This window comes from Strix uralensis, chromosome 3, assembly GCF_047716275.1.
Source record: "Strix uralensis isolate ZFMK-TIS-50842 chromosome 3, bStrUra1, whole genome shotgun sequence".
NCBI classification, from domain to species: domain Eukaryota; kingdom Metazoa; phylum Chordata; class Aves; order Strigiformes; family Strigidae; genus Strix; species Strix uralensis.
Window position 1 is genome coordinate 84,291,131 of NC_133974.1, and position 25,257 is coordinate 84,316,387.

Below are 25,257 nucleotides of genomic sequence, written 5' to 3' on the forward strand. Positions count from 1 at the left end.
GACCCGATGGAGATGCCCGGGGCTGTCCCCATGCCCCTGGCTGCCCTTGGCCAGCGCTGAATGAGTGGATGTTCTCTCTCACTCCCCCTGTGCCATAAAGCCCCTCGTGGTATGATACCAGTGTCTCACAAAGGAGACAGTGACATTTCTAAGTGGCAGAATTACTGTCTCCATTGCAACCACTGCTGATATCCCCTATGAATACAGTGAGATACACAGAGATGGTAGATGTCAGAGGCATGCAGAGGAATAGCGGCATATCCTTTCCCCTATTTGCAAAGAAATGCACAGCCCCTGATAAGAATTCGGTGCCAGAGTGAGATAATCAGCTGCAGCAAACTTGAAGGTTTGATGGAGCACTGGCTGGGTATTTTCAGTTTTCTGGCTCTCCCTGTCCCTGATAAAAGACAAAATATTTCTCAAGGAGAGCAGACTAAAGGAAAAGGTTAATGGACTTGTATTCACCAGAAACTTGCCAGTCTCTTTTCTGAACCCATCTCTTCTTATGGTCTCCATAATATCCTGGGACAGAGATTTTTAAAATTGAATCTTAAGTTATATAAATATGTATCCCTTTCTAATAATTTTAAGCCTAAAGCCTGATACCATCACTAGGTTTTCCATAATTTTGTATTCTAACAAAGCAGTCCTTCCTTGCTTTCCCTGGCCATTAAGAAGTTCAGGCAACTCTATAGTCTACTTCCACCACTCATTTTCCAAGATTAAAAGCTTTGGATCAGCTAAAGCAGTGCTGCAGTAGCTAAAAGGTTCAGAGTCAAATGCAGCAGAAGCACAACTCTTTTTGGTGTTTGTCAAGCTATGGGGCCTCAGAAACGGCCTCTGAAAGGTGAATGAGCAGCTCTGCCTTCCAGCACTGGGATGTATGGTGGGGGCAGCCCATCAGCAGGAACCACAGGGGAGATGCCCATGGTGTGCAGTGGCTGCACAGCTGTTCTCCTGCAGCTGCATCTGATTCAGAGGGGCAGAGAACTGCAGAGAAATATACCATGAACCATCAGCTATGACCAGTCAATGAGCAGTGTGAGGCTGGAGTGCCCTTAATGGAGACCTTTGGAGGGCTGCTGGCAGCTAACGTGAAAGGAGATGGAAGGATCAGCTGCCACCACAGATGTGACAGGAGAAAAAAAAGTATGTGAAGGAGGAACACTTATTACCCAAAGGCTGACTGAAGTGCTGAAATCTGAGAAATGCTGTTTGCTTGTCAAATGAACAAAAGCAACACTGCAGGGTTTTTAGTAAGGTTGTTTTTAATAAGAATCTTTGTTCAGATGAAACTGGTACTCCTACTTGCTGCTTTGCAGTAGTGTTCATGACCGCTTCAAAAGCTTGTATCTTCTGTCAGATGCACAGAGTCTAAATGGTGGTGGTGCATTTTCAAAACAGAATCATTAGATCGCAATGGATTTAATTTGTTTAAGGACTACTAAGGCTGGCAACTGTCACTGTGATTGACACTGGATTGTAATCTCTTTGGGAAAAATACAGATTATTAATCTCAGAGGAAGGGAGAAAATTATAGAATTGCATTTTCTTCAGGTGCAAATAAATAAAAAGATCAAGTTAAACTTCACGGCTGACAGGAATGTTACAGAGGCCTGTAGCACCTTCTTCTGCCCCCGTTTATCTCTGTGGCTGTCAGCGTGATGGAAAACATGTTATTTAAATGATCATGAGATCTTTCCAGTGATTCTACAATATATTTATTGCCATCTTCTAACATTTTCTCCTTTTCCTGTAGAATGATTTCAGACATCGTGCTTTTTGACTGACTGCCCCATGGCTTTAAAGAATCACCACTTTTTACTACCAGGCTTTAAAGGCAAAGATTCCCAAGCCAGGCTAGGCCAGCTGTCCTCAACAGACCCCTGTTCTGTCCCCATGATAAAAGACCTTACACTAAACAAACTGAGAAAGGTTCTTCCCAAGCTTCCTCTGTCAGAGGCTAGTGAGTGGTGCACGTTACTGAATGGAATAGGCTGACCAGCAAATGTTGTGCTTAATGATGTGATGGTTAATTGAAATGAGGTCATGAAGAAAAATTAGAATCTTCCCTGCTCAGAGTAAAACTCTGACCCTAAAAAGAGCACTAAGAAGCAGCAAATATTTCACTGACTTCTATGGTGCATGACAAAGGCTGATATAAGAATCCACCTGTGGGTGTCTTCCTATTGCAAAAAACCCCCAAATTTGGGCACATTTCATTGTTTTCTAAACCACCCGATAATATTATTTCAATGTGACAAAGCAGAAGATGATTAAAGGACACCCCTTTATTTTAAGAAAAGTGATTTTGAGGACTCAATTAGCCAGAGGTGAGAGGTATTGCTAGAAACGTGGCAGTCAATGCTGCAGTCAAGCTTGAGGAGGAGAGACAGACACCTTCCCTCTTCTCAGCCCCAGGATAAAACAAACCTCTGGACTCATGGGTTTATGCCACATCAAGTCTGCAGCAGCCTGTGCTGGTGTCAGGAAAAGGCAGGCAGTGGCCTTGCTGCCAACACTGACCACTGTGCTGAGCTCACCATTGGTATTGAATACATTGAAAATGTGACTGACAACGGGTTGTCATTGCAGGTAGTGAGTGGGGAGGAGGGAGCTGAGCTGCTCCCAGGGCTGCCCTGGCTTGCCCCTGGCAGTTTGCAGAGAAGGGAGAAGGTGTCCAGATGCCTGCTCCCGAGTGGGGAGCCCTGGACTCCAGCCTGCCCCCATTTCATCCCGAGCAAACCCACGTGTACTCCTGCATCACAAAACCCACCGTGGAGCCCTGGCACAGCCGCAGCAGGCTACCGGAGCCGGGGGCAGGCTCAGCCCTGTGCTGATGGACAGCCATCTCACCCATTTTGTGCCCAAGACAGTCTGTGGCTTGCAAAGCAGCTGTTGCGCCACTGCCACACAGCCCATAATAAAGGTGAGTTTTCCAAGACTCGAGTTTCATCACTAGCTGAAGCTTGAAACGTCTTGCTGAATACAGCAGGAACTAATATGAGCATTAACTCTGGAATAAGTTTGCAGTCCCCGAGATGGACTAGTGATTTTCCTCTATGCTTCCAGCTGAGCCAAACCATGGGAGAGCACACCTGCATAATTCTGTGCAATTCTTCAGCTGTTGGAAAGACAATTTTTTTTGTTTGTTTTACTGTTGCTATTCAGTGTAAATACAAATGGTTTCAAGCACATTTCTTTGCAGCACATATTTTCTTTCTAGTCAGTGTGAAGTAATCAGCAACAGCAGGGTCCATCTGAGGGGAAGGTGCTGCAAAGTAGTAATTAATTAGTCTAATTGAAACAAGGTTGGGCTTAATGGTCTGTGGAGCTGTTGGTGGTGGGCAGGGCATACACAGCTGATGATTATGTTGCTCAGGGTGTGCTTCCTTCAGCTTGAAAGTCAAGGTATGTGTGCTAGTCTTGCTGGGCTGTGGTTTGGGGGTGCTTGTCTCTAGCACCGTCTAAGTCCTTGCGTCTGTGGATATTGAGAGATCTCTGGGTTTTCTGTGCTTCACTGAAGCTGGTGGCATTTACTGAGCTGCAGGAGCTTCAGTCTTCCATGCATTCCCAGGGGAAGGTGTGAGGGTAGCTGGGCAACTCCTCCAATATTCCCTTGCTGAGATTTTTTTGTGACTTTGTTTTTCTGCTGCTTATTTTAGGCTCTCAAAGCCTGAATTCAGTCCTCTGGGTATAAAAGTCTTCAAAGCAGTGTGTGTGTTTATGTGCACACACATAGTCATGTATTTATACATGCACATGAAGCTGTGTCAGTATGTGTAAATGCATGCCATGTCCACAGCTTTTTTTTAATCACTCAAAGTTCTGAAAGGTCTTCTGCTAAAAACCTCTAATGAATGAAGAATACTGTATTTGCCTGTGAAGTATTAAGCAATATCCTGTTTTCCTGAGCTGGACCTCTTGTCAAAGGATAATGTAGTTTATTTATTTTCTGTTACTAAGAATAAATTATTTTCTCTGATAGGAAATCATAGAATGGTTTGGGGGTTTCCCTCTTTAAAAATGCTGTAAACTCAAATGTTAAGAGGGTGAAATTTTGAGAGAGAGAAAGAAGGTAGGACAGAGGATGAAAGGGTGAAAGAAGCATTAGCAATTGATGGCTCGCTTGTGAGCACTGAGGGAAATGGTGTGCTCTAGCCAAAATGAATGTGCTTGTACCCTCCTGAGTGGACTTCGGGCTGGTGCCTGGATCCACGCATGCTCTGTATTGAAGCACACTGGCTTCAGCTGGTCACTGCGGGGACCTAATTGCAGAGTCTGTGCATGAGCACAACAGAAAAACATGTGATAGCTCTTGTTTCTGTTCATTTCACCTTTTCTGGTTTGGGATCTTGTTGCTAGTGGTAAATATACAAGTCTTGACAAAAGCATTGTAGACTAAGCCTTTAAACCACCTGTGCTTCTGTGAGGTAGGACTGGCAACCATCCAGCCCTTTTTGGGGTCATATCAGCATGTTTGTACATTGCATTGCACAATAAATCTCAGTGGTATTGCTTAGGCATTCTTGCAATGCAAATATTGAATTACAATTATGCTCACAAGCACAAAAAATGCAATAGATGCTTTTTCACTTGAAATTAGAGCTCAGCTGAGCTCCTGTCTTCAGCATGCGCATCACGCAACAGCTATAGCAGTACCAATCCTTCTGTGGGGGAAAGAGGGAAAATGAATATTCAACAGTTGTTTTAGTTAAGCTGATGCTACTGTGGACTCTGTCTTTCTCTCTGGCTTATTCTTTGAAATGCAAATTTTTAAAAAGCAGAGAAATCAAGAGATGACAATCAATCTTTTTCTCCAGGGTAGGAAGAATTTTTTAGAAAATAAATTTTTAAACCTCTGTTCTCTGTAAGAATTTTCTTCTATGGAAACACTGATCATATTTGTGGGGGAAGGGTGTACAGAAGTGTGCATGTATCTGGAAACAAATCAGTTGAACTAGGATCAGAGCAACGTTTACTAGCTATAGGAAGACTTCTGGTCTTTCCCCTATCACCTCAGTGACTGCTCAAAGTTTACTTTTCCTCTGAGAAACTCCAGCTGCTGCCCAAACGCTTCACCTAGTTGTCAGCCTGAATAAGTGCACTTACAGTCTTGAGATTAGTCCTTCCAGCATTCTCTCCCTCCCTGTTGCTGACCCTAGCAGGGGGATAAGTTCCTAGTAAAACGTTGTGGTTTCTGCTCAGTGCCGTCTTTCGCTGTCGGGCCCATCAGCAGTGGGGGGGAAGCCCATACCCGGGGGGCAGGGAGCCCTGCCCGGGTAGCTTCACACAGTCGGGCTGTGCATGGGGGAGCTGTGCTTGGGCACTGCCATGCGCTCTGCCCAGCCTGGGCTCATGCAGCACAGACCGTACAGGCAAGCGCTTGGTTGTTTGCTGGCAGAGTGCCCGCACATGTCCTCTCCTCTTCTGGTGCTGTGCTTGCCCTCTGCACTGCTGGCCTGTGGATGCTGTGGATAGCTGAGTATGGGCCAGCATTTCTCCAATATTTTTTTGTTGGCCTCCTAAATGTGTATTTTAGTCATCTTAAACTAGATTCAGGCACGCCGTCTCTTCTGTTACTGGCTGTGCTGTGTTCCTGTGGTTCACCTGGTCTCGCTTTTTGGTATCCCACAGTGAATAACCTTCCTCCATGAGAGGAGATGCTCAACTGTCAGCAGCTTCTCTCAGCCTGTTGGTTTCAAAATGACTTGTGGTCACTTCTAGGAAGGCAATGAAGAAAAACGCATCTATGTTTTTGGTTCTTTCTCTGATAAATACAAATCTTTATTGTAGCTAAAAGGGAAAGCAGTAGATGTCTGAAAAGGGACATGTGCTGAATTCTTTGACTTGTCTTTCATAATCCTGGCATGCTTCTAAGAAGAAATAGGTATGAAAACTCAGTCCTTTGTGTCTTTCTGTCTGATTTGTTTACTCTTACCAGTGAATGTTTTTTAAAACTGCATGACATCTGTTCTTGCCTATAAACTTACACTAAAGAGGATAAAGTCTATATTCTTGTCATCCCAGAGATGCCAGATGTCTGTAAGATTATATAAAACATAATAATTGCACTTATTACTACTGAGCTAATCAGTAGTCAAACTAATAAACCAACTTTCAGTAACGTATTACACAAAGGGACTCCAATTTGTTACAATCTGTCTTCCTGAAAGATAAAAAATGTGCAAGAGTTTTCTTTTACAATATATAGAAAATAAGGTCCAAAATGGTGGTTAAAAGGGTCCATTTTGTCAACATCTGGACTAGCATTACTTAGAATATTGTGATAGAGAATAAAGATTCATTAGTCACTAATAATGTCTTGAGACCCTCTGTCTAGAAAAGAGATTCTTTGTTTATGGGGAGAAAATGGCTACGTTAGATGTGTGTGTGTGTGGAGGTTGCATTTGTAAGAGTTGCTACTGGTTCTAGGTGTTGAGGAACAAGATACCTTTCTACCCAAGGCCAGCCTGATGTAAAGCAAAATGTTCCCTAAAAAGAAGTATTTCACAGTAGCTTCTGAATGTGATAACATTGGTACTGGAAAACAATTATAGAGGCTGTTGCATAGTCTGCTGCCAGCGAAAAGGAGAGAGCAGGAGTGTGAGGAGAGATGTGTTATCTTCGGGTATTGTGTCCGGCACTACAGCAATGTTCTCTGAAGTGCTGTAGATCCAAGGGAATGTCATGAACAGTGTTAGCAGCTCAGGAGAATAAGCTTCTTCAAACAAGACAGCCAAATTTCATTGCGGGAGAATACAGACCCAATGGGCCAAGAATGTATTGGTGAGAAGGAAGAAAGGGAGGTAGGGAATTAGGTGGCTATTTTCGGGTGTGCATATAGGCCACAACTCTTGTTTATCCAACGGGAGCTGAACCATACTGTTTTGCTAGAACATAAAGCAGAGTCATAAAACTGGGGTTCCAGTGTAGCCCTGTGACCTTGGTGAGGTTATATACTGCTGTTATATACTGCATGGCTTTACAGAAAGGAAAGCATTGGGAAAGGCAAATGGAGACTTTGCTCTTATGAAGAAGTTTCTATTTTCAGAATGTCCCTTTCTACAGCACCCAGAAGAAGCCCTAGAAGAGACAGTTGGAGTGTCCATCCATCTGCTGTGTGTGCAGACACAGTGAGTCGGGGCAAAGTGCTGAGGTGATTTAGCTGCAAGTACCATAGCTGCAATCATCCATCCACTCAGCCACCAAATGGACATTTCTGCTTCTGTATTTGGCAAGAGCCTGTATCTGTCTCTTGCTCTGCAGAGGCAGGGGACTGAAGGCCTTTTCCCTGCCTGTCCTGTGGTTTCCCTACTGCCACTTCCACTGGACAGAAGGACTTTCTGAAACATCACAAAAGCATCATGGAATTTCTTTCTCCTCTCTGCATTTCTGTTGTGTTTCTGACTTCTCCACCTTTCCTTCCTTAATTACAAAGTCCATTTAGGTGTAGGCACAGCCTAGGTATTGCACCACAGAAATCAAATCAAAAGCCACCTCCAATACTTGTAGGCAAAAGCCAGCACAGAACAGGGAACTCATAATGATAGAAAGCAGAATTCTTGTTCTGTCATTAAAACTGTGATTAAGGATTTCAGTCCAAATCTCTTTGGGCAGTTATGCAGAAATTTGCTTCTTTCAGTCTATTGCCCAGGACCTCCAGGCACGCACCAGCAGCCAATTTGTACTCTGTGCCAATTAGCATGCTGAAGTTTATCCTGTTAGAGATGCAGCCCGCCACCAGAGGAACGCTATGCCTCTCCAAATCTATTTAACAGTGATATAAAAGGAACCTAGGGTACTGGGTTCATCTGCCATCCATCACTTGTCTTAAATTGTTTGAAAGATTATTGTATGTTTTATTGCCCATGCTGGGGGGCCTATAGTGATTGAAGCTTCTTAAAGTTACTTTTTTTTTTTTTTTTTTAAAGGAAAATAGTAACAGGAGCTGCTGTTGGGAAATAATCATGAAGGCAACTATCTCCACACAAAAGCAAAGATGTGTAGGACCGCAGGAGTGAAGTTTAAGCTAGGAGTGTGTGGTTGCAGTCACTCTTCCATGGATTGTGGGTTCTCACAGCTATGGCTGCTGTGTTGCTGCTCTTCTGCCTGTGGCTGCAGGGAAGACTGTATGTGCTAAATCTGGGGTTTGCAGCAGAGGGGGCTATCTCTTGGCCTCCAGAGCCAATTATTGTAAGCATCAATTTTGTACCTAGACACATGGAAATTGAAGAGATGGCTGAATCTTTAATTAACCTTCTCATGTAGGTTACTGGAGTTTTGAGAGAAGGTCTATGTTTTGCATATTCTTTTGTTACGTGGGAGACTAGGTGCCTTGCCATACAGCCAGTATCCTTCAGTCAATGTTTGAAGGGGGGAGGCTCACATAAGAAAACTTATTGTTATTTGCATGGTAACAACCTAGAAGAGACTTTCTGCCTTGATGTACGCAGAGCAAGCGGAAATATTTTTTCCCCAGGGAACTGAGAGTGTTAAGTCTCAAGCACAACAGGGCTGCATTCTGACAAGATTTAAATGCTGTTATAGTACTGTACCACTGTGACTATACTAAAGTAGCTGCTACAAAGCTGTATTTAATGCCCAATTATGTAAGGTATAACTAAACGTTTCAAGCCATTATGATGTTCCTGCAGGGCTTGTAAACTCTCCAGAATACACAACTGCTCTTAAAATCTTCAAGAACTAATATTCTGGGATTTGTGGGGTTTGTGGCTTTTTTAGTTGATGGGTTTTGTTGTTTGTTTTGAGGTTTTTTTAACCAGCTATAGAATGACTGCACTAGTTTAATGGGAGTTAGTCTCCTGTGAATTTCTACTTATATTACAGAAGAGAAGAAACCCAAAGTTTCTTGTCCGTACTTTGCAATGCCATTAGTTTCCCTTTCAGAATTCAGGAGCAATTTAAAAGCCTACGGGCATTCTAATGGCAGTTGTACAATGCTGGTAGAAAAGTCACATAAGCCTTAGTTTGAGTATACGGTGAGCAGCATCTAGAAAGGTGTCATTCTTTCTACTTGGGTCAGTAAACCTGCAATCACATCCTGAGCTATTTTGCACTTGGTACTTATCATCCATTTGCTATGATTCTTTCCTTGGTGCAAGGTGGAGGAGCTTCTCCCAAGCCTTTCAAATTCAGCTGTCCATAGAACTAAAGACTTGCTCAGGGTTTGATGCAGAATTCAGGTTCAGCTCAGTGCTCGCCTGTGCTTTCAAGGTCTGTCTGATGCTTTGGCCACAAAACCAGGACTCAAGAAAAAAACTGCACTAGGTGGATTCTCATGTAAATTTGTTGAATTTCCCTGGATGTTTGGACAATGTTCTGATTTATATAATTTTGCGTTTTTTATGTACAGATTTTTAGAAGTGCTCAAGTAATCTTTTTAATAATATTGGAACAAAATTGTTTTCTCTTTTTTGAAAGTTTCCAAGATATTTGCTTTTTGGTCTGTTTTTGAAAAGAAAGCACACTTTGAAGTCCAGGCATTTCCTCAGGGAGAGGGAAGCTCCTTTTTCAATCAGCTCTAGAGAATGATCCTCTTGGAGCCTTGGAACCAACTCCCTCTTGTCACAGATACAGACGTAAAAGCAAAATTGGTAGAGATAAGTTCATCATTTCATGATCCTCTAATTCTTAATCTCCTCTGTCCCCTCCAGCCACTTCCCCAAACTTACTAAAATTAAAGCTCTTTGTAAGTAGAGTCTTAGACATTAAGTCTTCAGTTTGCTGACCTTTTCTCTCTGTGCCATGGCCGGAGTGGCAGGGCTGGGGGAAATGAAGGTACACGATATACTGAACCATTTTTAGGCTGCTGGACTCTGCTCCCTATTTGCTCTTTGGAAAGCTTTTTGCAGGTTCGTAAATGACAGGTCATGAGCCAAAAGCAGAAACATACTTGAGCAACATACAGAGGATCTTGAAAGCTGTGTTCTTGAGAAATGATTCATTGTACTAACACCCATCATATCCGAAGTAGTAGTGTGCCATCATGACTTTCCCTTCTTAGCACCTATTAAAGAGAATCCCTGGGCTAATCCTTCAGAGATAATGAGCAGAATGATGGTAGTCATAGAAACTGCTGCTTAAATATCTGTGTTCTGTACAAAATCCAGAGTATGGCTAATTACACAACTGATGGAAATCTGTTTCAGCCTTGTTTGAAACACTGCCATTTTATTAGCTTTAAGCAAGTTTCCTGTTCAAAAATGATATAACTACATCTGTTCTTTAGCTGGGCTTCTTGGTAGTGAAATTAAGGGGAATTTCTAAACACAGTGCTTGCCATCTATTGGGAAAGGGCCTCTTGAATAAATCTTATTCAAGGACAAAAAAAATAACTGAGCTGGCCATAGAAATATGTGCTTCATACATGTACCCATTGTATCATAAATAGGACCTGAATTCAATGCATTGTGTTTAAAATGCCTTTTTACAGTGAGGGTTCAGATCTGTTGCTCTGAGAGCTGTAGATATGCTGGTCAGGTGTCCTTGCAGCTTCAGGCTGGGAGAATGGACTGATTTTCATCACACCTGCTAAATTATGTGAATGTTAGAGGATACTACTTGGGATAAATGAACATGGTGATTGGGCACGTTTAATGAGCCTTGGCTACAAGTACTTAAGAATTTTTGACCTCTTGCTAAGTTGGTCTGGTTTTAATTTCTCTTGCATAGCCCAGTACAGCTAACAGACTACTAAGTGCAGTTTTATACCAATGTCCGCAGGCCGGCACAAGGGAGAGATCAACAAACTGGAAAGAGCCTGGCAGAGTGTGGCTAAAGTAGCCAGAAGAGAAGTTAAGGAAGGGGCTAACTGCTGTCACTCAGTGCCTGATGGAGTATTGCAGAGGAGATGCAGCCAGGCTCTTCTCAAATGTGCAGAACAAAAGGACAAGAAGCAATTGTCATAAATTGCAGAAGGGAACCACTTGTATTGTGATGAACTTCTTAAGCACAGGAACAAATGCTCAGAGGGCTCTCGGTCCCTGGGAACTTTCAAAACTCAGCTAAACCGAGCACTGCACAACCTGATATGACTTTGAAACTAGCCTTGCTTTGAATAGGAGGTTGAACTGCAAGATCTCCAGAGGACTAGCATGTATTTTTCTGTGATTCTGTAAAAATGAGGCAAGGAAAAGGGAAGTTACTTCAGGTCACGCAACAAACTTGTGTCCGAGTCAGGAAAAGAGAACATGCATTCCACTAGTTTAAAGCCATTGTTGCACTAAGTAGCCTGTACTGCTTTTCTGACACAACAGTATTTCCCTGATGAGCCTTACTTCGGAGCATTCATGATCTAATTTAACAAACAGCTTTTTGTTCTCTTTTATAAAAATAAATAAGAGGATGGGTAAAGAATATTTAAACTTTGTTGGTTCAAGAGTATCTTAAAGAAGAGATGCTTTTAAGCCCTGTGCTTTTCTCTATGGCTTTTGTTGTGAAACTCTGTCCATCTTGAGTAGGAGATCCCCCATGTTCGAAGAGAGTCATCTTTTTCTCCAAAGACATTTTTCTTCGTAAATAGTAATAGTTAAGGTGCATCTGCATTCCTGGAAATTATATTTCAAACAGAAATAGTAAGTATATTCAAATGCTAATATTTTCCTGGCGTGATCCATATCTTGGTTACCTCTAATGATGCCATGGAAGTTTTTACTAGCAGACAGGAAATCTTTCTTTTTCCTGCAGTTCATGAGGTGGCTGGTGTTATTTCAACTGTTGTTGCTGAATTTTAGCCTGAATGGGATCTTCTAGATGTCAATGTAAATTGCAACAAAGTGTTGGGTATGTATGTGGGGTTATTTTTTGCTGTATTAAAATATTTCATCAAATAGAGCCTTATGAATCTGGGTTAATAATTATGAATATTATTAAAATTTATGAAGACAACTGGTAATAAAGCTGCAACATCTCTAAAAGAACCCAACAAAACCCCATCTGTATTGACTTTAATGATTTTTATTATCAGGTTCCTGCAGAGGTTTATCATAAGCTACATTTGCTGAATTCCCCCTTTACCTATAATACAGAATGTGTGTGTTTACCACTGCCCTGCCCCTTTTAGCTGGCATAATAATTTTTACCCAACCATCTACACTGATCAGCCTCAGGAAATGTAACAGGTTTGCTTTCTCCACCTTGGCTGCACTACAGTGTACCCTAAAAAAAAAAAAATAAATAAAAAAAAAATTCTACAGATTAAAAGAAACTAAAGGAAAAAATAAGTAACTTGCTCTGTGATCAGGCTGCAATCCTTGCAGCATTTGCTTGTCTCTGGCAAATGTCTCAATCCTGAAAAGGGAGTGATACCATGCAGGGCTGTAAACCTGTTGGTGAGGGAGGTGGTGACAAATCTGGCTCTCGTCTCTTGGGCAAAACCAGGGACAGGTCTGACCTCTCTGTCTCTCAACATGCCTTTCTGGCTCCAGCTCTGGAGATGCCATGTAGGGTCATCACACGTGCTTTGCTGCAGGGCTTTGAGCTTTCTGCAGCATTTAGAAATCTAAAAACTTAGTTTAAGCTCTCTGAAGGGATACATTGCATCTTCGGTCCCATCTTCCTGCAAGCACTTTTGCACCTGCTCAACTCTTGAGCTAAGAATACCTGTTCCTTAAAATCTTTGAACAATTGTAGCTTGAAAGAATGCTAAATTTCTCCCCAGGGCCACTATTCCAGCAACTGGAAGGCGGTCTGAAAAGCCATCTTATGGGAAGGGGCTATTCTGCACAGAGCATAAGCTTTTGAGCTGAGATGCAGGGCAGCTAACTTGGATAACATCACAGAGTACTGCAGGTTTAAAAGTTATTCAAGAACACTTTTTCATTGCTTTGTCTTGTCTGAAACTGTTTAGGGTATTCATTCTGTGGATCTAAGTACCGTGAGGTGACCCAGAGCTTACTGACCTCATAGTTTTACTGTAGGGTAAATACTAGAGAAATGGCAGGTATAAGCTGTGAACTTTAAAAAGCTAGACACAGCTGCATGGTGTCTAAAGTAAGCTTTCTCTTGGTGTCAGTATGGAGAGCAAGGCTTGATGTTTTTAATTTTTTTTAATCCCTCACAAGTGATGTCAATAAAATTGAATCCTGAAGCTGAAAGTGGTTTTTTTAAAATTTTCTTAAAAATTATTTTTGTTTTATTTCTCAAAGGGTGGCATGTGTGTGTGTTTTCAGTTATCCCAATTTACTGGGAGGGGCTGAACTGCACCCATGGCATCTATGAAGTCTTAATGTTGGGTTGCTTTAATGACAAGCATAATCACTTTGACACAGACAAATACAAATTAGGGGGAATAGTTTTAAGCCTGCTTTTTCATGGGGAGTAACCCTTCATTATGGAGTAAACTCCTTCAGGATCAACTCAGTCAAAGCTAGGTAAGTTACATGGGGGCAGCCATACTGAAAAATAACTTTCTAATGGACTTTATTGACTGCTGAGAAGTTCTTGTTAATCTGCAGCCTATTCCCTCTGAGAGGGTGGGGAATGGGAGATAAAACCAGTGCTGCTCCACTGAGTGTGGGGACTCTCAGCTCAGTATGGGCACTGACTCTCGCCTCTTCTGGAGGGCTGTGGGCTAAAAGAGCAGTTAAGATTTGGCCTGAAGATGTCTGCAAAATAAACTTGTCTGCTTGGTTGACAACAGTATCCCCATTTGCCACAGCCCAGCTCTGCTGGTGAAAATGCTCAGGCGATCCCTCTCCAATCACTTCAGTTTGAGACAACCAAAGAGTGAGCAGCTCAGGCTGTGGAGAAGTCTCCTTCTCTGGAGCTACCTATATCTGTACCTTACTTCAAATGCTGACCACTGTGTATGTCTCTGCCTCTACTGCTAGAGGTGACTGTCCTTTCTGCTTCCCTGGACTGGCTGATAGTGTGAACTTCCATTGGGAAAAATCAGCTGGATCAGGCTAAATTTAGGCTCAGTTCCTCTGAGGTGCTTAATTGCCTTGGATGTTTAACTGTCTCATTAGGCATTTGCTATCAATCAAGCAGCTACTCAGCTGTCACCTAATCTTCTGCTGCTGAGCACTGATAGAGCCACCTACGCTGTGGTTAGCAGCAGTTTTAGCACTAGCACAATCTCTGAAGACCTCAGCTGGCGTTTGAAAACCACCCCACCACCACCTCTCAAAATACCACACTGGTGTCCCCAGAGAAAATGAAAACAAAAGATGGTCAGCCAGGCCCCCAACTTCTCTTTGGAGGCTTATAGGAAGGCTTATGTCCCAACTACCATGCTGACTAGGATGAGATGCTTCTGCTGTCTCCCCCCATGCAAGTGGATGCCCTAATCCCATGTCCAGCAGTGACCTGCCTTTCCTCTAACTGCACAACACAATGTCTGACTAGCACTCAAATGTCTTTCTCTGATCATTAAAGGCATCAAAGTTATGTTTAGGCTGTTGATTGTACACTGATGTCCTCAGTGGAGGAAAAAGGCAAAATAATGTTTCTGCCTTATCTGTAAAGTCTACCTGGAAGTACAGTGTGAGACCCACATCCATTGAAAGACAAGATTTATTAGTGGTCCAGCTCCATTGATGAAGGACAAGAGAGGAATTCAGGTACAGAACTTAATTCCTTGAATCATCATCCTCTCTTCTTAAATGTTTTGATAAGAAAGATAAGGATGTGGAAAGGAACAAAACAGAGTCAAAATTTTTGAATTCTTAACTCTCTGCTAAATTGTCAGTTGTGCATCAACTAATAGACAAGTGAGGTAACTGTTGAACTGTGCTTCATTACTTGTAGGAAATAACCTGAAGCTTAGTAATTTATACGTTGCCTCTTAAAGATGACATTTCCCAATGTTGGAAGGAAGAGTACATTTTTTTTCTCCTCAGGCTTTTTATTATAAGGCTTTCATCGTCCCGTGTGTGACAACCTACTGATGGAATAATTCCCAATTACAATACATGGGAGTGTTTTGTAACTAAACTCACTGGCTGGTAGGTTTTAGTTTGTTGGGATTTTGTTTATTTTTAATCAGTTCTAGAGGTACAGCACCAAACCCTGGTTTACTTACTTTCTTTATGCAAAAAAAAAAAAAAAAAAAGCAGGATATTGGACTGGAGGAATCCACTTTTATAGTGCTGTTCTCCCTTCAGAAATTTAATACTGCATATTATCTGGAATATAGTATTTAACATCTGCTGCTAATATCAACCTGTCTGGTAATGTAGGAGTAGTCTTGCAACTTCCTAGACAGTCGCAGAGTACCCAGTGACATGTGTCAGACAGTCTGTACTGGGGATTAATCTAAACAGTCACAGTTTAGAGGAAATTGGGAAACCCAAATCATGAGCCTTGAGCTAACTTTTGCTGAGGATCGTCTCCCTGTGTACCTAGGGAGTAATTACGATTGTGATATGTTTGTAAAAAATTGGTTGGTTGTAAGTAGCGCTGTCTATATTATTTAAAAAAAAATAAATTCCTTTTCTCACTGCTCAACAATGAGGACAGATCTTTGCAGCAAGGAATTGGAAGTGCACAAAGTCTGAGATGGTTCAAACATCTTAGTGTTCCCTTTGCAGCTTGGCTTAATCGCAAGATTTACAGAGGACTGTAGATCTTTACTATACTTAATGAGTTTTGGAAAAGTAGACTGTGTGTGAGAACAGCCTGGAAAGGTTAGGCAGCTGGCATTTCAGGAGGCAGCAAATAACACAAGTTGATAATGTCAAGGAGCTGGTGCAAATAGTCTTTTGAGGGCTACAGGTGAGTCCCAGATAAATACTGCAATAACTAGCAACTTTCATTTAAAAATTATGTTTTGGGTAGCAGTATTATTTCCTGTTTGCCTGTGAGACTTGCCAGAAATGTCAGACAGAGAGGTGATATTTTACATATGACATTTTTCTTCCTAGCTCTTTTTGGGGGTTGTAAATATCTTCCTCGAGACAAGCCTGCATTCCCTTCCTCCCTGTGTTTGTGAGCAAGAGTTGCCTGCAGAATACAGGAGGGGTCTTTAGGCTCCTAACCTACCTGCCAATACTTGTGCTGACCCCACACAGACACCTGCCCTTGCTGTGAAATGAACAAAGTGCTATGATATCCAAAATGCACCATCTCATTGAATGCTTGTGCTACTGTGTACAGCAGAGCAGCCAGCACATGATTAAACACGATCGACACCAGTACATAAAGCTGACTTGAAAAGAAAGCCCTGATAAGGGTCCAGTGCTATGAAAGCCTAACAGACACCACTTTCTAAAGCTATACCATAGGATTCTGTGTTCAGCATGTAATTTTGGACTTGAAAAGTGATAGCTGAAAACTTGCAGCCTTTGATGTAGCTGAACTCAAATATTTGGGGATAAATCCGTCAGTGAGTAGTGAATTCCTGTCTGCCTACCCATTGCATCCAAATGTATTTCCTAGAAGCTGCTAGAGATGAGGTGGGGCAGGAGACTTAGTCAAGCAACATCAGTGATGGATGAGGTGTGCGTTCATAAAAGGTGATCTCACCATAATGGGTCAGAGTTACACCCCCTCAGAGCCAGATACAAGTATCTGCTGAATTGCCTGTAGCAAGGAGGTGATACTGCTGCACCTTCACAGGGCACCCATCGGGGGCTGTGTTTGGTTACAGGCCACCAAAGATCTGCAGCCACTGAGTTCTGATGGCAAGTGTCCTGTGAGTTTCATCAGAAAAGGCCCCCTGGCTTTCAGATCCCTGGAATGCTGATTTTTTGCTGCCCAAGCCCTGGCTCCCTCTGTCCTGCCAGAGCAGCTGCTCCTGCCCTTCCCTTCTGGGGACCAAAAGGTGACCACGGGATGCAGGGTGTGGAAACACACCCCCACCCCTCCCTGCCGGTGTGCTGCCCGCTCCCTGCCCAGGCTCTGCACGGAGGGCAGAGGCCATTCACAGGGTGGCGTGGTCATGGTTGGGAACCTCTCCTGCCCCGCCATGGGACGTGGCACCACGACTCACCTGAAAGTGGCAACACAGGTGCCACTGGGCCAGATGAGAACGATGGAGGTCCTGTCCTCATCACTGCCTTCCCCCTCCTCCTCTTTGGCCTCCTTCGCGCTGCCTCCTTCCCGCTGCTCAGCACCCACAGCTGGTCCAGGGCCAGGCGGAGCTGTGGGCGCAGAGTGGTGCCACGTCTGCGGAGAAGAGAGACAGGCAGTGAGCTGGAGGTGGCCGCCTTGGGGTGCCCCCGGGCAGAGCCCCCCCCCCCCCCACCTGCCCTTGGGATGGACATTGGTGCATCCATCACCAAGGCCCCAGGGCCTGGGGCTGGTGCCAGAGTGTCCCTGGCTTGGTGCCTGGACCAGGGAAGGGGAAAGGCAGCTGGGCTCTGAGGGTCTTACTGCAACTTGGTGATGACCAGTTCCTCTTGGAGGAGGAGAAGGTGCCTCTTGCTCCTCTTGCAGCCCCGGGTCAGCCGCACATCTGTGCTCAGCACCGCCTCAGCGTCAGTGAGAGCCTCCCTGCGGAGCAGAGAGTGGCGGGCACGAGACAGGCTGCTGGTGCGGGGCCCGACCGTGCCTGCCCGTCCCCAAGCCCCAGGGGGAGCCCACCCAGAGCGCCAGCAGCAGTTGGCCTGGCCCATCCTGCCCGAGACAGGAGGACCCTCACTCTATGCCATGGATGTGGCCCAGCCGGCGACAGCGAGGATGGGAAACGGGGTGCCGGGGAGTGCTGCTCGGCCAGACCCTGCCTCCTCCCAGCGCTGCTCCGTGCCAGCACAGACCCGTGCTGCTGGCTCTGGTGGCTGTTCGCTCCAGCTGACCAACATTGGGACCCCAATGGAAAGTGGGTGGGGCCCCGGGCTGGGGGTTCTCTCCAGCATGGCCCTGGCTGTCTTGCCCTGGGGAGCCCAGAGCAGGACAGAGCAGAGGGGAGGGAGCCCCTCCCTCCACCTGCTGCCAGTGGTCTGCCTGCTGCAGCCCAGGATGCAGGTAGCTGCCTTTGCCCCAAGGGTACTTTGCTGGCTCCAAGCTGGTCGACTTCAGGTCTGCCATGACCCCAGGGCTCTGCACAGCTGCTTTCCAGCTGGGTCTCCCCCAGCACATACGGCTCCAAAGGCTTGTTCCTCCCCAGGCCCAGGACGTTGCTCTTCCCTCTTCCCCTTCTTCAACTACAGGAGCTTCCTGTCAGCCCTTTTCTCCAGCCTGTCAAGGTCCCTCTGTTGGCAACAAAACTCTCAGCTGCAGGAGCCTCTCCTCCTGGCTGTGTGCCTTCTGCAAGCTGTCTGAGGGTGTGCTCTGCCCCATCATCTGGAGCACTGAATCACAGAATCATCTAGGTTGGAAAGGACCTTGAAGATTATCCAGTCCAACCATTAACCTAACACTGACAGTTCCCATCTACACCATATCCCTCAGCGCTATGTCGACCCTACTCTTAAACACCTCCAGGGATGGGGACTCCACCACCTCCCTGGGCAGCCCATTCCAACGCCTAACAACCCATTCTGTAAACAAATACTTCCTAATATCCAGTCTAAACCTTCCCTGGTGCAACTTGAGGCCATTACCTCTTGTCCTGTCGCTTATTACTTGGTTAAAGAGACTCATCCCCAGCTCTCTGCAACCTCCTTTCAGACAGCTGTAGAGGGCGATGAGGTCTCCCCTCAGCCTCCTCTTCTCCAGACTAAACAACCCCAGTTCCCTCAGCCGCTCCTTGTACGACATGTGCTCCAGACCCTGCACCAGCTTCGTTGCCCTTCTTTGGACACGCTCGAGTAATTCAATGTCCTTTTTGTAGTGAGGGGCCCAAAACTGAACACAGTAATGGAGGTGTGGCCTCACCAGTGCCGAGTACAGGGGTAAGATCCCTTCCCTGTCCCTTCTGGCCACGCTATTTCTGACACAAGCCAGGATGCCATTGGCCATCATGGCCACCTGGGCACACTGCTGGCTCCTGTTCAGCTGGCTGTCAGTCAACACCCCCAGGTCCCTCTCTGACTGGCAGCTCTCCAGCCACTTCTCCCTAAGCCTGTAGCGCTGCTGGGGGTTGTTGTGGCCCAAGTGCAGCACCCGGCATTTGGCCTTATTGAAACTCCTACAGTCGGCCTTAGCCCATCGCTCCAGCCTGTCCAGATCTCTCTGCAGAGCCTCCCTACCCTTGAGCCAATCAACACTCCCACCCAGCTTGGTGTCGTCTGCAAACTTACTGAGGGTGCACTCGATCCCCTCATCTAGATCATCAATAAAGATGTTAAACAAGAGTGGCCCCAAAACTGAGCCCTGGGGGACACCATTCGTGACCGGCCACCAACTGGATTTAACTCCATTCACCACCGTTCTTTGGGCCCGGCCATCCAGCCAGTTTTTTACCCAGCAAAGCGTGCGATCATCTAAGCGTCGAGCAGCCAGTTTCGCCAGGAGAATGCTGTGGGAAACGGTGTCAAAGGCCTTGCTAAAGTCAAGGTAAACAACATCCACAGCCTTTCCCTCATCCAATAAGTCATAGAAGGAGATCAGGTTTGTCAAGCAGGACCTGCCTTTCATAAACCCATGCTGACTGGGCCTGATCATCTGGTTGTCCCGCATGTGTTGTGTGATGGTACTCAGGATGAGCTGCTCCATCAGCTTCCCGGGTACCGAAGTCAAGCTGACAGGCCTGTAATTTCCTGGATCATCCTTCCGACCCTTCTTATATTTGGGCGTCACATTGGCCGATCCCGGTCAGCCAGGACTGCTGGTAAATGATGGAAAGCGGCTTGGTGAGCACCCCAGCCAGCTCCTTCAGCAGTCTTGGGTGTATCTCATTTGGTCCCATAGACTTGTGTGTGTCTATGTGATGCAGTAGGTCACTGACTATGTCCTCCTGGAATGCGGGGGGGTCGTTCTCCCAGTCTCTGTCTTCTGGCTGAGGAGGCTGGATTTCCTCAATACAGCTAGTCTTTTTATTAAAGACTGAGGCAAAGAAGGCATTAAGGACCTCAGCCTTCTCCTCATCACTTGTTACCATGTTTCCTCCTGCATCTAGCAGGGGATGGAGACTCTCCCTGGTCTTTCTTTTGCTACTGACATAGAAACATTTCTTGTTGTCCTTGATTGCTGAAGCCAGATTAATTTCCAGCTGGGCTTTAGACCTCCTGATTTCCGCCCTGCATAGCCTCACAGCATCTTTGTAATCACTGAGTGGCTAGCCCCTTCTTCCAAAGGCTGTAAACTCTCCTTTTCTCCCTGAGTTGCAGCCAAAGCTCCAAAGCTCCCTGTTTAGCCAGGGTGGTCTTCTCTGTCACTGGTTTTTCTTACAGCACCTGGGGACTGTCTGCTCCTGAGCCACTAACACTTCCTTCTTAAAGAGTGTCCAGCCTTCCTAGACCCCTGTACCCTTCAGGATCGTCCCCCAAGGGATCTTTTCAAGCAAGTGCCCAAACAAGACAAAGTCAGTCCTTTGGAAGTCCAGGATGTGAGTTCTGCTGCCCCCTCTCCTGGCCTCTCTAAGAATAGAGAACTCTATTATTTCATGATCACTGTGCCCTAGTCGGCCTCCAACTGCCACATCATCCACCAGTCCTTCTCTGTTCACAAAGAGGAGGTCCAGCAGGGCACCTTCTCTGGTCGGTGCTCTCACCAGTTTCGTCAGGAAGTTATCTCCCACACATTCCAGGAATCTCCGGGACTGGTCCCGCTCTGCTGTGTTGTATTTTCAGCTGATGTCTGGGAAGTTAAAGTCTCCCACAAGAACAAGGGCAAGCGATCGTGAGATTTCTCCTAAATGCCTATAGAATATTTCATCCACCTCTCTGTCCTGGTTGTGTGGCCTATAGCAGACTCCTACTACAACATCTGCCCTGTTGGCCTTTCCCCTGATTCTAACGCAAAGACACTCCACCCTGTCTTCATTACACTTGTGCTCAAGGCAATCATAACAGTCCCTAACATACAGCGTCACCCCACCGCCTCTCCTTCCTTGTTTATCCCTCCTAAAGAGCTTGTAGCCATCAGTTGGCACACTCCAGTCATGGGAGACATCCCACCATGTTTCTGTAATAGCCATGACATCATAATTTTCCTGTTTCATCATGGCTTCAAGCTCCTCCTGTTTGTTACCCATGCTGTGTGCATTGGTATAGATGCACTTCAGATGGGCTGATATTTTGCCCCCTTCCCCCTTCAAATCTGAATGTGAAGAGGATGCACATCATGCAGCACAGGGCTTTGTCACAGAATGATCAGAAATTGAGGGGGAAAATCCACCTTTTTTTGTGTGTGTGTTATATATACAGGGAATATTCTCTCGGAGAAGCAGAAAATTTTCTCTCAGACAGTATTTGGATGGGATATAAAACATGCAGAGAATAGAAACATCTGACCTACATGCCTCTTCAGACTTTTCCTAATCTCTTACCTTATGGGTGCTGGGAAGAGATTTCGCCCTGGGAAAAGATAGTCTTGCCCAGGTCTGCCTTTGCTGAACAAGGGCAGAGCACTGCTCTAGGTTCTCCTTTAAGGGTAAGAAGCTGAGATAGCAGGGACTGATTTGTTCCTTTATTCATTCCTGAAACTCAGCAATGACTGATTCTGCTGCCTCTCAGAACTATACACATCCCCCTTAAATAAATAGCTAGGACTTTAACAATCCAATGGTGAATGTAAGTGGATTTGGCTGAGAAAGGATATCTGCTTCTTGGTTGTTCCACAGCCTTCTTGAAAGAGCAGAACTGGTGATTTTCATGGGTTTCTTTGCAGCCTTTTGTTCTCAGCAAGGGCTGGCTGGAGCACAGCATCCCCCTTCTCTTCTCACATCTTACCCAACTGCTTGGTGTCTGCCAAATGGTGAGAGGAAGAATGGGTCTGAACTAGGTTTGGTGCAGTGGTCATGTTTTGAGAAGAAAAAGTGTTCAAACAGTCCTCCAGAGCTGAATACCTCTGATCCGACTAAGTCTTCTGGCACATGTCTGAGTGAACAAATCATGGCAGGATACCAGCCCTGATACTCATCTCGAAATAAGGGTTTCTTCTGTTCTAATGGAGAAAACTTACAAATTTTCAGAGAGGAGGGAGGGATGTCACATTTAGAGGGTATCCAGTTGCTGAGAAAGGGTGGAGGAAGTGAAGACAGTTTTGAAGTGGGACTGCAAAAATCATGCAAGATTCTCTGTGCTGTAGGGAATCATGTTCTATTTGCCATAACTTCTTCATCAGGTTAAATAGTTTTGAATATTTTAGCATAGATCCATAAATACCTCAATAAATAGAGGAATTAAGAGAATGTGAAAGTGTATTTAATGTGAGGAAGCTAAAATAAGCTGTTAAGCCTGGATAGACAGTGTCATGAGTTTCAGTGAAACAGAAACATCTTTCCTGGTGAGCTACTGTATGTCTCTGTAGTGGTTTGTCACTCTGGGTTGCTAAAGAACTTTGGTTATCTACATTTCTGACCTTAACATTTGCTTTTATTCTTGCACTTCATATGGAGCATTTTCCCTCTGTATTGATGCTGACCTTTTTCTTCCCCTCATTAGCAGAAGCAACAACTGTGCTACATCTATCAACTGTAAGTCTATTGCTTCAATGCTCGGGAACGAAAATACAGAAAACCTTTAGTCCTGCTGACACTTAATGATATGGTCATTATGCACAGTAATACAGTGGAGAAAAGTAGTTTCAAAGGAAAGGGAACTCTGTTTTTTTTATTAGCAGTTGTAGTGCAAGCTCTTAAAAGAAATAATGTTCCAAGGACAGATAAAATATGGTAATCAAAATTACTGAAATCACAGAAATCAGTCTCTGAAAGAGATGTCAGGAAGCATGCTGCCCTGCTTTGAGATGCCATTAGCTTTACCTGTATAATCCCTAACAGATGTCGTTCTTACAGCAGTAGTGGTGGTTTGTAAGAAGAAATTCAACTATATGCCTTCCTTTTGCAGTGGACATAGAGCATAATTTATCGACTGCTGTCTCTCTTGGTAAAATTCCTTTTTATGTTTGAAGACTGTTCTGTTCCCCTCTTGCTTTTCATCTGGCCATTAAACAAACCTAGCTCTTTCATCCTTTCCTTAAAAATCATATTTCTGAACCTTTGATCGTTTCTGTTGCTCCACTCTGGATTTCTCCCCATGTTTCATTAAGTGTGATTTGTCCAAGACTGGACACGTTATTTTCTGTGCCCATCTAGTGCTGAGTAGAAGAATAATCACCTCCCTGATCCTGTAAATTATTTTTTGTCTCGTGTACCTAAAACAAATCTACTTTTTTCTTCCAACAACATCAGGTTTTTTGATGCCTTTTCAGTTTGTATATGTATGTCTGGTATAGCTCCTGTGCCCATTCACTGTAACACTGCAGCCCAGAGGAGCCCTCCCCTTCCATTTGAGTACAGTCCATCCCCTTTCCTTCCCACTCTGGTGTGGGATTCTGCACTTCTCAAAATCAGTTCCAGTTTGTTGACTTGAGATTGAGCTTGATAAATAGGAGAATCACTCTGAATTTTAATCCTGCCCTTCAGCAGGATTAAGTTTTGGTCTGCACTCTTTAGAAGCTTATTTGCTAGTCCATCACTCAAGTCAGTAGCATATAGTAGTTTTAATAGATCTGCACTTGGCCTTTCTCCAGTCACAGTTAGGGTGACTAATGTATAATTTTACAGAAGCTTCTTTTTTTTGCATTTGTTTACTCTAACTTGGTGGGAAGAGCAAGCATCATAACCATTGCTGTGGGACATTTCCCGTCCTCCAGAGTTCTTCAAGACTGTTCACAGACCGTGTTAGCTGTCTTCATGGTAACTTCTGAGTGAATGCCATCCAGCACCTCAGGTAAACAGAGGAGGGAATGCAGGCCAGGTAGAGAAAGGAGATGTTAAACAATGTGTCTGACTACTATTCTGCTTTCTTGTGAAGACCAAAGCAAAGAATATATGATAAATTCATCCTTTTCTGGATATAATTCCTCCCTTTCTCCATCTTACAATGTTATTGAATACTGTCAGCTTCTCTTGTGACTTTTAATGATTTGTCCTCATGTACTTGTGCCTGTGTGAATATTTAAGAGCTGTCATTAGTATGTCATGTATTTCATATTTTCTGCTTAATTCTGTTTAACTTTCAAAATCTCATTTAAAGAGTTCCTTGTGCAGCTAGATGGAGTGCGTTGTTATACTTTCCTCTTTATTGGTTAAGTTGTCATATCAGCTTTCCTGAGGGTCAATAAATAAGAGCAGAACATCCAACTTTGCTCCTTGGTTTCTGTGAAGTTTGCCAGTTTGGCACTTACTTTCACTTAAGCGGCTTTTCCAATCTTGTTTGCCGTAGATCTTTGCAATTAGTCACAGTCAAATCCAGAATGGTTGCCATTCAGGGAACTTGCTAACACTTGCAGCAGACAGCTTCTGATTTTTGGAAAGGACTTGGCAGTTTGCAAACTGTCAAACAACCTCTTCTCTGCTTCCTCCTTCCACTCACTAGCCATGGCAGTAGCCCTTTACAGAAAACCTTGCCATAGGAAGAGATGCTAAAATCTCTCCTACTTTAGAAAAAAACAGTGATGTTGCGCTCCCTATATTTTCTTTTCTGAATTAGTATTAACAAAATAGAAGGTGGTAAAAACTGGAAGAAGGAATATTCGGGATTAAAGCTGGCTGAAGAAAACAACTTGTTCTGATACACCCTAAGGCAAAAAAATTATTAATTCATGCAAGGTGCTTTTTCCTTGAACAGTTGCAGGCATGTGGATTGGGTAAATATAGCAGCACAAGAAAATGACAGGTTCATTGAGCAGTAAGGTGTATGTCTTCTGTCTCTCATCAATCACACATGCATGCTTGAAAGCCCTCAGAAGAGACTTCAGATCATCTGTGCTGCACCAGGCTGGAGTTGGACACAGTGCCTGGAGGTCCTGTGGCAGAGCTAAGGGCCGAACCTGTTGCTGATCTTATGAATTCCTTGGTCCCAACTCTGCCTTAAGAAGCCTGGGGAAAAAAAAGCATAGCTTTTTCCTCCTGAATCACTCACAAATCTAACATTCCCATGCCGGGACCCAGACCCCTTAAATCCCTGCTGGTGAGTCTGTCCCAGCTCTGAAGCACAGGAGCCTGCAGCATCCGTAGTCTTTGAGGAGCATTGAAGCACCAGCTGGACAAACAGAGGTCAAAGTAACTTTTTTAAGCTGCTGCTTTACCATGAAAAATAGATCAAGCCACTCAAGCTGTCAAAATGTATTTTGGAAATATGTTATCAGTGCTAACCTGCCTCCTCCTGGAATTAGTTCTACTCACTGTAGAGTATTTTTCAGAAAACATGTTCCTGTGGCTTGCAACGTTTGATACTGTTTAAA